Source organism: Spodoptera frugiperda, chromosome 27 (genome assembly GCF_023101765.2).
Source record: "Spodoptera frugiperda isolate SF20-4 chromosome 27, AGI-APGP_CSIRO_Sfru_2.0, whole genome shotgun sequence".
In the NCBI taxonomy this organism is placed as follows: domain Eukaryota; kingdom Metazoa; phylum Arthropoda; class Insecta; order Lepidoptera; family Noctuidae; genus Spodoptera; species Spodoptera frugiperda.
Genome location: NC_064238.1, coordinates 1,389,704 through 1,403,452, shown reverse-complemented (window position 1 = coordinate 1,403,452; position 13,749 = coordinate 1,389,704). Strand labels below are relative to the sequence as shown.

General features: G+C 33.8%; 1 protein-coding gene across 1 annotated transcript in view; it reads right to left on the bottom strand.

Annotated features, from left to right (window-relative positions):
• The window catches only part of LOC118282043 (nephrin), a 253,331-nt gene extending 243,206 nt beyond the window's left edge, over positions 1–10,125 (bottom strand). Inside the window, exon 1 of the mRNA XM_050705443.1 lies at positions 9,860–10,125. The gene's annotated coding sequence lies outside the window, so the exon portion shown is untranslated. The remainder of the gene's footprint in view (positions 1–9,859) is intronic.
• Positions 10,126–13,749: the final 3,624 nt, after the last annotated feature.

Here is a 13,749-nt window from a genome sequence, read left to right as displayed (position 1 = left end):
GTATGTGCCCTCACTAAGTCTTCATATTTAGAATGGGTCCCGACTGCTTTAATTTTACGATGACTTTCTTGTTTTAGGGATTTTTCATTTTCATATTATGAAGAAACGCAGTCGGGTTTTTTAGTTTTTTAAATTACCTTATTTTATTTTATTTTCTTTTAGTTTTATTATTTTTATATTTTGATAATTATAGGTATCTAGTGTCACTCTCACAGTAAATACGAATCAAACAACCCCTATCAAGCTGAAATCCATCGAGTCGTTCAGACTAGAGAGTGAGCAATATTCGAATTTGGCGCCAAAAATTCGCCATTTTGTTTTTTATATTATTTTGATATATCCAGTGTCACTCTCACAGTAAATACGAATCTAACGACACCTCTCAAGCCAAAATCCATCAAGCCGTTTAGGCTGCAGAGCGTGCCAAACAATTATACATACATACATACATACATACATACATACATACATACTCTCGAAAAACATAACCCTCCTTCTGGCGCAGTCGGGTAAAAAGGTATCGCAATAGAATAATTTTAACCAGATAAATCACAAAGAGATTACAGTCCCACAAATCTTCATGCTGGAAAATTACAGGAAAAATGTTGTTTGGAAAAACATCATTATATTTAATAAGAAATACTTTATGAGATTCAACTTTTGTTAGTTAAGAAGTAAATCCAACTAATTTGTTGAAGAGACGAGATTTTGTTCGCGTTAAACACGGCTTTTAGATTAAACTCTGACTGTTTTAATTTCACGTCAATTAACTTTTCCCCATTTTATTTTTCATTAACAAACAGACCTTTCTTACCTTTATGAATTGGAATTTCGTTTTGAGCTTACTATTTATATTTTATGAGTAATCAAAGGATCACAAAGGTCTTATTTTCTCCTATAAGTCAATTTCGACTTAGACTAATCAAAGGTAATATGAATTTGTAGAAAAACAAAATGGATTATTAGTAAACTAAATAGGGATTAACGAACTTTTCCAATATACCTTTTATATCTGGAGATGTTTTCTTATATTATACACAACATTTACTTTTCGCTAATTTAAGAGTTACGATTATATACTACTAAAAATAGTCGAATGCTCAAAAATAAACAGAGAGTCGAACTCTATATACTACTTTCAATATTTGCATACAAGATTACACAAGTAACGAAACATTTAGCAGGTAAACGACACATAAGATAAAACCGTCCTCAAAGGACCAAATAAAAATCTTCGCGGCTCAAAAGACCAGAAAAAAACGAAGCAAAATGTCACGTCGCACGGCAATTAACGGGTCCCTGTGTGTTTTTCAATCCGATTCAATTTCCACTGACGACATAAAGTCCGTCTAAAACGTCATGTGTATAGCTAAGCGGGCTTTTAATCGTCGTTCGAGCGTTCCGCTCAAACGTCACATTCAGAGCTGTTCTGTAGCGAGCTGCATTCGAAAAGAGTTAGAAACGAGATGTGCGATGTAGCTGTATTACCTAGATGTGTAACTAATAGATGGGAAAAATACACGAATAGCGGAATAAATGAAAAGAATTTTGAATTGGTTTGTAGAAAGAATCAGGAGTTATTCAAGATTATTATCACGATCAGCTAAAAGACTGCTGCACAAAGGACTCCTTTAATTCCTTTATCTGCCCAATGACAACTCGCTACTGACTTGCGTACACTCTATAATTTTGGCATATTATAAGCAGACTAATGTTTTAAAACCATATAAAATAATATTTGCCCTACAAAACCCTACCTCCACAGACCATTGAACCAAAGAGACAGTTTATTTTCCATCTCCAAAAAAAATGCATCTCATAATCCTATCATTCTGCCACTCGAAAGGAAAGAAGGTAGTCTTTCCATTCCAATTTCGGCTCGTATATCTTGCAACCCTCACTTTCGACATTGTTTTGACAAATCGAACGAGTATAAGGTACGAACAAGGAAAATTCGAGAATCCGGTTTTCTTTCAATAAGAAGGATGGAGAATAACATTAGGGAAGTTTTTTTTCTTTATAGATATGTGGATATGATCGATTATATCGAGTTTGGTGTCAATATTATCGATCATGTGTAGTAATAGTTGATGCTGTGGGATTAATACTGTCTCTGTGTGTATTAAGTAGTATGAGACGTCTTTGGTATGTTGTATGCGGTGTATTAGTATGTTTGCAGCAGTATCGTAATACTGTTTATGCACTAGATGCAAAGAGATATGTATAAGATACATTAAGGATTCATCGGTCGGTTCACCAGTCCCAAATCAAATTTGAACAGATTCATTCAATGTCTCATTCAATCCGGTCGTTGAACCGGGCATCTTAGGCTTGTCATCCACATCTAAAACATTTCGATGAACGAAGCAATAAACTATAAAAAAAAAAAATGTTTGTAGTCAGAAACTAACACAATTACAAAATCACACAAACTCAAAACAATGCCACTTCTAGAACATTCTAAGCCATTGCTTCTGCATATTGCAACTGCGGCAGAGAAAATGCAAAATGAGTTGCAAGTGACATGCCCGTTAGTTACTCACTATGAACGCTACTGAAGAGCATTTTTAGAATCCCAACAGATGGAAAACTAAGTACATTAAAGTAGATCATAAGTATTATGACTAATGCTTGAAACATGAAGTTTTAATATCAGTAGTAAAAGGTTTTCTCGATGTAATGGCTAGAGCATATCAAAAACCACTATAATTTGATCTGTCGTAGCATAGAAAGGTAAGCGAAAGTGAGGTCAAGCTATGTTGGTATTTAAATCTAATGTGACGTGGTCTGTATATTAAAATACAACTTATGTCGTTTGACGTTGATGAATCATTAGATAAAATGCTTAACTTAGTCATAAATATGTCATAAAATTTATATGAAATATGCGCCGTGCTTATCTTTAGAAACTTTTGAAAAACTACAGTTCAACAATTTTTTTTTCGACCTTGAAATTTAACCCAATAGTCTTTATACAACAGTGATCATTCAACCACTGAAGCAAGACACAAAAATGTTTGACATAATATTAATAATGATTATGGTGTTTTAATAATTAATAATAAAAGGATCATTTTCTATGCCATCCGAATCCGATTAAAAACAGTCTCAATCACAATTTGACCAAATCCTATCAGAGACTTTAAAGAACATAATCACATTTCTCACCTCAGCGCAACAAACTTAAGTTTCCTTTTACATAACAAAGAAAAATACCTCTATTACGGTAACATTGTACAACAAAAATCCCTTTTGTTTCGTTCCAACGCTCGGATGTGGACAGAAAACAATTTAAAATTGTCTTATTTTAAAACTTTTACAAATGTTATCTATGGAATGAGGCGTGAATTTATTGTGAGGCTTTTATGAAGATTCAAGGCACCTGCAACGGGGTAAAACGTTTTCTTCGGGATTGTGTGGGTTATGTTTTAGTGAGATCATTTTTAAAATGAATGTTTGAATGAGAACGTAGGAGTAAGTAGAGGTTAGAATTGAGATATATTTTTGGTGGTCAAAATCTGTATGTAAAGCCTACTGAGCCCCAAAAGCATTAGTTTTATATGTAAAAATGACGTATTTGCTCCCACTCCATAAAATATCAATACTTTGAGATGACAAAATAAAAAAAAACGTGTTTATTATTGTTTCATTGCCTAACTGACGGACTAAATAGATTTTTCTTTTCTATACCCCTAATCATCCCTATTCTGAAAACAATTGTGCTATAGTAAAACAAAATTCTTAAATCTAATTTGAAGATTTTCAGAAATTTTAATATTGCTGTGATGTTCGAAATTTAATGACAATAATATCGAAACAATTTAATGCGCATGACGATTGCATTAAAAAAGATAAAGTACAATTTAAATAAAACTTTTTTATTAAAAAAAATAATACATAATAAAAAGAAATCAAAACATGGCCGACTTCTTCACTCTTTTCTCCAACAAACAAGACAATAATAATTTATAACAAGTACTTTTGTGTCTTTCATTTATTTTCAACTAGAGAGAACAGTGTGAAACAAATTGCACCAAAAGTATTTCTTTGTCGACGTTATTGTTGCATTCTAAATAAAGCTCGTCTTTGAACGAGAAATGACAAAGTAAAATAGAGTGGAACCAATCATAATACAATTCTGAATTGTTGCTTTTAGGTAGTATAGAGCTTATTTGCGAAAACTATGTATAAAGTTAATGTTAATTTATTTTCTGTGATTTTTTCTATATTAAAAAAAATGCTGTTTTTTTATTGAAAAAACAATAACACACTGTTTTAACTTGATCCTATACTAAAAAATGCAAGGCGCAACGTGTCAAAAATAATGCCTCTTTTATTTTATTTTTTATATCTTCGCGCTTTTTATCACCACAGGAGGTGCACATTATGGCACGTGATGTCACTGTACAATGTTTTCTTTTTCTTACAATTTACGTTGTAAGTTTCATGTAATACTGTGAGACTATTGCCATATACCAGGCAAATTTCTAGACTGCATGCTACTACTGAGAAATATTCAAAAAATGCCCAATTATACTATGCTCGACCCAGGAATCGACTAGGAGACTTGAGCCCGGCAGTCGCACATGTGGACACTTGGCCAACAAGGCAGTCTTTTTACTGTTTATAATTTAAATGCAATTTTCAAGTTCAATATGTACAACAAAAGATTCTCCGTATTATCACTAATTTCTAATTATGCAAATAAGTTTGCAATACAACGCCTCCTTAAAACTGAACATTTGATAATTAGGGTTGAAGATTTTCCCTTCAAAAAAATTAAAATATACAAAGTTGTATAAATATTTTAGCAAGAGGGCAGCGATTTTTTCAGTGTTGTTTCAGCAACAATCTTTGTTTACGAAATTAGTTAATGTACGAGAAGTTACCCTGATTATGATGCTATTTAGTCAGTTTTAATTATATTTACTGGCTGATAAGAAGGAAAGTAAGCGATAAAAAATTTCGCAAGAAAATTGTTAAATATTTCTATGAGATCTTTAAATATATATTAAGAGTGATAATGCTAGAATAATGGGCACGTAACGTTCATCTCATTACCAAGGAGCACCACCATATGCCAATATTAGTCAGACAATATGTGAAAATCCCGCATATTATATTGTACGGGATCCAATAACGGCCCACAGGAACATCTGCGAAAAAGAAATTTATTATATACAGCTTTCCGCCCGCGGCTGCGCCCACGTGTGGTTTAAACTGAGGGATAACTTTTTTTTTTTTTTTTTTTTTTTTATGGAATAGGAGGCAAACGAGCAAACGAGTCACCTGATGGTAAGCGATCAGCGCCGCCCATGGACACCCGCAACACCAGAGGAGTCACAGGTGCGTTGCCGGCCTTTTTTTTTAAAAAGGAGTATGCTCTTTTCTTGAAGGTTTGAAGGTCGTATCGGTTCGGAAATACCGCCGACGACAGCTCATTCCACAGTTTTGCTGTGCGAGGCAGAAAGTTGCGCGAGAAGCGCACAGTTGTGGCCTGCCAACCATCTATATGGTACTTTATTTATTTGTCCACTATAAATTATATTCGTTTTATTTATGGACAAAACGAATTGTTGAGCTATAAGTGCTTGCACGTGGATCATTAAAACATGGTCATTATTTTCATCCAGCCACATGTATATTTGGATTTTTATATACATATCATTTAAACTAACAACATATTGACTTCTGACATGTTGTAAGTGGAAAATTAAAAAGTAATATTGCGCCTACAATAATGCAAAAGATTTTGTATTTCTACGGCACAGAGCATTGACTTTTAAAATATACTTTTTGTAATATAACTTTTGGGAGTATCTTTTGGTACATAATTAATTAAAACTTTTAAGTTCAGCGATTTGACCCTTAGGGTTAATCAAAATAACTTGACTTCTTTGTTATTCTTGTAGCTATGAATATCTTTTAGATAATAGTTTAACAAAAATCATGATTTTTTTGTTTAGTCGTTGGTTCCTAGGCTCTCTTGATCGTCATTTTTTCCTTGTGACTTAGCTTTTTCAATAACTGCTAGCTAGCAGCCCTCAACGCAACGTTAGCCTGCATCTTGCTCGTAATTATGGGCTCTTGGCATGGCTTGAAACTAGTCGCGTTACCACGACGAAAAGTATTGAATGAGTAAAACCATACAATACAGGTAATTTGTTAAAAAAACATAAGATATCAACAGATTGAATTCGAACTGCTAATTTATTTTCAAGTCAAACTCAATGATATTGTGTGGCAAATAAAGTAAAACAAAGCAGACATACAACTTGTTTTGTTAGTAGATAGGTACTCGAGACATTGTTCCCTACAAGCTGGTAAGAGTGAATGTTACATAAAAAGACACTTACGGTAACTTTGACTTATAGTAGAACATTTGCGTGTTGGTATCAAATTGTGTTTGTTGTCTGTATTATAGTATATTGTGTTTATATTATATAATGGTATTGTCTCTAAAGGTTAAGCTACGGAGATGATGATATTGAACAAAAATGTGTTAGTATTTTTGAGTGCATAGTTGGTACGGTGGCTGAACAACCGGTATTCGATTCCCGCACAGAGAAACTCTTTGTGTGATCAACTAATTGTTGTTTCGGGTCTGGGTGTCATGTACATGTGAAGGTAGTATTACAAAACGGCGATTATAAACCTAGATTTCCTCACGATGTATTTCCTTTACTACACGTCAATGGTGTCTAAATAATCTTAAAAAGTACATGTAACACGGAAAAAGAACCCGTTAACAGTAAAAGATATATAGGGAGAGTATTCGGAAATAGGTACACATGTATATATATGTAACCTCACCTCACGAAATTCCATTTATTCTTACCAGCCAAATGTAATCAGTCTTAGTAATGTGTCCCTAGGGTTTATGTCTACTTTATGTTATGTCTCATTTTTGTCTCAACTTGACGGGAAAGCCTATGTATTGAGGGAAAGCTCATTTATTTCTTGAAACGCGTATCTATACTATATTAAATAGCATTTCTTAGAAGTTAGAGTTTTTGTATTAGCTGGGGAATAAGAATGATAAAGTTTAAAATAAAATCACCTTGAATTTTAAATAACTATTTCCAAAAAATTACGCGTTGGCCTGGAGGTTTATGGCAGGCTCGAAACCTACTAACGGTAAATACCAATGTGGTGATTAATGCTATAACCTTCTCTGTGTGAGAAGAGGCCTTTTGTCAGTAGTAGCTACTTATAGTGTGTTGTTGATGATGATTAATAATTAATTTCCAAAAAAAAGACAATTAAAATTAAATTCTATTTGATTTACTTTTACGGCGTAATATAGTATTTTTATAGTTTGATCTTTGTAGCTAAAGAAAAATAATAATAAAGAGGCAGAATGCTAGTTACCACAGAAAAAATCCTTCCATATTTCCTCCACGTGGTAATTTCAAATTATCCCCAAAAGGTACCGTCCGGTATTCAAATCCAAATTAAATAATTACACACCAGCTTTGCATAATGTTCTCGAAAATTCGGCCAGAACTGACGAAGACCGCGATACAGATAAGTATGTTAATTTCAACAAACAAAGCTCAAGTCTCATTAATACATTAAAGAGGCAATTTATTACCTTACTTTTTAATGTTCACAGTAATTTATGCTAAACAGAAAACGTTTTTTGTTTCAGCTCATTTTCTTGAATTAGCATACACTGAAAAATAGAAGTCTAAAAACTTGTTAAATGGCTGCCTATTTTAAATATCTAGCTTGATAATCTGTCTGGTGAAATCTTTTTAGCTGTCTTGTGAGTTGAGTGATTAAAAAAGGACAACATTTTTGACTTTCAAGGTCAAAGAGGTTAGCCAGAATAGTACCCACGGATCATAATAGGGATGATGACGGGGTATGCAAATTAAAAATCTATTTAGTCCGTCAGTTAGGTAAGGAAATATATTAGACACGTATTTTTTAACTTTGTCATATAAGATAAAATGAATCAAAGTTTAGGATTGGGAGCAAATTTGTCATTACTACGTATAAGATGTACCTAGTAGTGACGTCACGCGATATTTGAAATCAATATGTCTTCGAAAGTATTTGTGTTATTAAGAAAGTAAAAAAATCTTGTCTAATACAAGACGGACATTCAAATAAATTAAAATTAGTCATCTACCCTATTCTTCACAGTTAAGTTATCAATCGAATAGAATCATGGTCTCAGAACATTATATTACTATCGACTTATATCTGCCATTAAATCTACCATGACGTTATAGGTGGACATAAGACAGTTAACCCGAATTGTAGTTTCGCCAAAAATGGCCCGATTTTAATTAGCACCAACAAGAGCCACACATTCCCGACTCAATCTCTTAAAAGGCTGTTAAAAAGATTAATAGAAGGGTCGAAGAGGTCATTGGTTCGTATTTAGTGCCCTCGAGGGCTGCATATATCCCTTTTGTCTGCCCTTCTGAAGTTAACAGTTTCGCACGATTAGATATTGTGTGGCTAATGGGAATCTGTGATGAGGGCTAAGTCCTTTTAGGGTTCCAATAAACTACGGATGGTAATTTTAGACTTGACAACTTTTGTGACCAGTAACCTAGTTATTTTGTTTGTTTAGGCCGGCTGAATTTTAAATTTATTGGTAAGTATGTGCTTATTACGTCATTGGCACGACGTTATTGAGCGTGCTAAAGGTAGATTCTGAACCCAAAAAAGAAACATAGGATTTTCCAAGTTACGTTTTCCAAGTAAGCTATGAGCCAAATCATCACCAGTTTGTTTTCGTTCTCTATGAGGCCTCTTAAATCTTTTTCTTCGTATCCAACCATCTTTCAAACATCATTTACTCGTTTTATAAGTTGGTTTACACTAAGTTTCCTACCTGAAAGCCAAAATCCATTGTTTTTTCTCACTAAAAGTTATTACAGCTATAAAGCTCATACTCGCAATACACTCATATCTCTTAAATAATAATTCCTTACACAAAAATAATTTTTTCGTCATTAGATAAATATAATTATTTCAACCCTGACTCCATTAAAACGTTATTGTACCACTATTCTACATCTTTCTAGACGTTCAGTGGACAGTAAGTTAGTTTTACAAACACTTAAGAAGTTTACCCTACATTCTCTGCAAAGGTAATCACGGTAAAGTTGTTGTGATACAATCAGCAGTGTGATCACTTTTCTTGTGTTCCTCGGAATTAAATTTTAAACTGTTTTCTTTATATGTAATTAGTCTTTTCTCATTTACTTCTTAGATTATAATTTATTTAAGTAGACAAAAAAGCAGTAAGTTTTTTGGCTTATTCTATTTTCATGAGGCTCATAAGACTACCTACCTACCTATTTACCTACTAGTGGATTCTGGGAACTTTGTTTCGCTATGGGAATTTTCCGACACATTTTTGTAGGTAATTTGTTCTTACATAAGACCCTTGTCCTAACAATAAAATATATGAAACAAAAAATGATTCTCGAAGTCGTTCATAATTATCATAGTTCGTAATCTCGAAGCTGTTCTAGAGTGACTATTTTTTGGGGTTCCGTCATAAAGAAGGAATTCTTATAGTTTCGCAATGTCTGTCTGTCTGTCTATCCGCTGTGTTACATAGAGACTATAAGTAGTAGAAAGTTGTAATTTGGTATAAGTATGTAATTTAATAATTACAAAAAGTCGAGATATTTTTACTTCACTTGACCAGTTTTTATTACATTATAGAAGATATGCACTTGTTCACTTTTAATTTATTTGCCATCCAAATTTAGATCCAACTTTATACAATTTAAAACACATTTTTACTTAATCAAACCGAAATCCAAATAAATCATTTTAATTAGCGTTAAAAACATTACATCATTCAATAAAATAGATTCAAATAACTCACAGTTCTGGCCCCGCTGAATATCCTTTGACAACCAGTAATTTAACATCAATGATGACTCACAACATGTCACGACAAACCAAACTATCACCAATCACAACTGAATAAGACTTAAAATCACTCACTCACTTTAAATTGCATTGGCACGCACTCGTTAGTCACTGAATCAGAGGCACAACTTTAAAACTATTTTTTTACATAGAAATGTGGATTTTAATTTATATATTATTACACAGTATGGTATATACGTTTGTTTATATTTATTTTATTAAGTTTTTGATATAGAAAACGGTTGGTATAAGGTAGTAAACACAATACAGGGTGTCCGGTGGCAGAATTAGGATTTAAATTTCAAACTATTTTAGAACCGTTAGCGGAGGGGCGGACGGGGTGGTCTCTTTCGATTCGTCATTCGTGCGGATTCCTTAGCCACGATGTCGCAGTGGACGGGTGAAGAACGTGCGTTCACAATCGAAGCTTATTTTAAAGCAAACGATTTCTGTGCTATTGCTCGTCGAAGATTTTGTTCGCGGTACAATATCCGACGGTTACGTGATGCGTTAAGCGAAGATTTGATTCGATTGTGGGTGCGGAGGTTCAGAGCAACCAGTTCAGCAGCAAATAATCCGCGGCCGAGACCCAGTCGAAGGTCGAGGACTGATGACAACATCGAACTTGTCGCAAACAGTTTTCGTGATAACCCGCGACAGTCCGTGCGTAAGAGAGCGGCTGCTCTAGGGCTCCCAAAAACGATTGTGCACGAAATATTGAAAAAGGACCTTAAAACTTCACCCCTTTAAAATTCAAATTGTGCTAGCGCTTAAGCCTAATGATTACAATTTGCGCAAAAGTTTCTGCGAAACAATGTTGCAGCGATTTCGTACGGTGAACACAATCTTATGAAGTAATGAAGCCCATTTTCATTTAAATGGAAGTGTAAATAGACGGAACTGTCATTTTTGGTCACCTATAGGACAGAACCCACGATTGAAATATCAACAGCCACTTCACAGTCCCAAAGTGACGGTTTGGTGTGCATTGTCAAGCAGAGGAATAATCGGTCCCTATTTTTTTGAAAATCGTCAAGGACAAGTCATTACTGTGACCGCCGTTTCTTATCGGCGAATGCTTACCGATTTTTTTCTGCCAAAATTAAGAGAACATCCTGCCTACAGTTCACAGACATGGTTCCATCAAGATGGCGCCACGCCTCACACTGCTAGAGAGACCATAGCGCTTCTTCGTGATTTGTTCCCTAACAAATTAATAAGTCGTTTTGCTGACATCCCCTGGCCACCCAGGTCGCCGGATCTTACCCCCATGGACTTTTTTCTGTGGGGGTACCTCAAAAGTAAAGTTTATGAAACCGCCCCACCGACCATCTCAGCATTAAAAGAAAATATCGTTCGCGAGGTTAATGACATCCCGACGGCCCTTCTCCAGCGGGTGGCGCGGAATACTGAAGCCAGATTCCAAGAGTGTGTCCGACGTGATGGTCAACATTTAGACAAAAAAAAAATTAACAAATAAAATCCGCAATTCCCTTCTTTGTTATAGTCATTGAAATAAAAAAAAAATATTCTGCCGTTTTTTAATTATTTAATTTTAAAATCCTAATTCTGCCACCGGACACCCTGTATTTGTACGGAGCGTGTTCGTTACTTCAATTAATCGTCGGAATTGAACATCCAAAGATGAGACGCTGTGTAAATAGACTGAACCGATGTATGAAGTGTACAGAGTGTTTCAATTATGATGTGTGTGACAGGACGTCATTTAGGTAAATTTTTGGAAACATTGACAACTAATGACAACACTGCACAGTAGGAATACTCACTTTATTGATTCGTAATAAAGTTGAATATCTATCGAAGATATTTTACATCTCCTTGTCTACATTATTCTCGGTAGTAAAATATCTAGTATTTCTTGAAGAGCAAAACAATGTTATTATGTATTCTGATGTAATATTTAATAATACAGGGTAATGTTGCAAATTGATAAAATATGTGCTTTACCAGGAAATATGTAAGACTTTATCTCCATAATAGTGTTGCAGAAAGCACTGAACTATTTATTTGTTATTAATCGGGCAACCACGTAAGTAAGCCGCAAAAAGTGATCGTTTTAATGTATGTTATTGTCTGAAATATATTTAAAAGAAAACGTTGTAGGATTAGATTAGGATCCTAAACCTATGCTCCTGTGTCGTGGCTCACATATAGGTACATGACACCCAAACCCGAAACAATGTGCTCGTCCCAATTCTGTGAATAAGGTACATGTAAGAAATACTGGGACACTCAATAAAGTAATGAATTAGACTACGATTGTATTAATAACTAATTAGTACAAGCGTCCAATTAAAAGTAAATCTAACGTCAGTCACTCGCGACGACGATGTAATTTTTTTGTATGGCAAATTTTAGTTCCACAAGTGACCGGTAGAGGCGTTGTAAAATTTGACATACAAAAAATTTACGCTGTCGCTAGCGACTATCGACAAATACTATTGCTTCAAACTCATGGTAGAGGTACTGAAATACATTCCAAGGAGGAGAGATACGTTCGAAATGCCAGACAAAAGTGCCAGCTAAAAATGTGTACAACAAGAAATTCTCAAATTCTTAGCAACAAAATTGAGAGCAACTTCTAGTCGGCTAAAGTAATTTAATTAAGGAACGCAGTCTACTAATTTATTAAAAAAAAAAACAGATTTCAAGGTTCGATTCCTTGAAAAAATCCAATCAAAATATCCAACAAACTTGTGTTCCACATAAAATTAATTAGAATTTTGTTTCATAGAATGAATGAAAAAAAGAAACTCGATGAAAAATTTAACTTTAAAAACAGTTCGGCGCGATTTAATTTTGTATAAGAATCAGTACTAGTGTCTAAACTTGATTCGTTGAAATGAAATACTGCAAATACTTTGGCTGAAGTTTGCGACCTTGCCCCAAGTTGACTTGAACGCCCTCGTCAGCTCTTTACGCGAATAATTTGTTATCTCTAGACTACTCTGTTAAACTGTTACGATAAAATATTTTATATAAATGATCACAATACTAACATTCTCACTATTTTCTAGTTAAGGTGTAGAAAAATACAATACAATATATTTTTAGCTGAACGCCCATTTTTTCAACCAAATGACGGGACTATTGAACAACCAAGCTGTTTTTATACACAGGTTTATACATTTTCATTAATAAACTAATTTACGACAAATTTTAATGAACCGCTGAAAATATTCTTTACCAATCACACTAATAAATATTTAAAATGTGAAAGTTTGTATGTTTGGATGTTTGTCCGTTAATCACGCTGAAACTACTAAAATTGACATGAAATTTGGTATACAGACAGGGTATGAGCTGACTTGAGCGATACTTTATACTTATCTTTTGTTTTATCCCACGAAAACGCGGGCGAAGCCACTAGTAGTTAATGATAAAAATAAGTTTTATCATAATAAGAGACATTTTCTTGTGTGCCCAGATCATTACACGATGTGCGTGGGATTTTAAATTTAATTAACTAGGGAATTAAGTCTGAAATCCAGTTTTAATAATAATAATGTATTTATAGATCTTGTTAATTAGGGCAGGTCCTTCTTGTTTTAGAGTGCTTGTTTTGACGTAGTTTAATCTCGGATTATATTTTTATCGCATCAAATGAATGTTACAATAACTTTTAATTTTCTGTAGCATTTTAGAATAATATAGGCAATTACTTTGGCAATAACATTACTAGGATTTTTAAAATTGATTTTTTTGTAATAAATCTCGCATTTTCATTATATCATTTTGATTTTCATTACATCGAAAAATATAGCATTTCCATTTCGTTAAAATCGAAATCGAAATAATTGCAACAGGATTTAGGGGTAGATG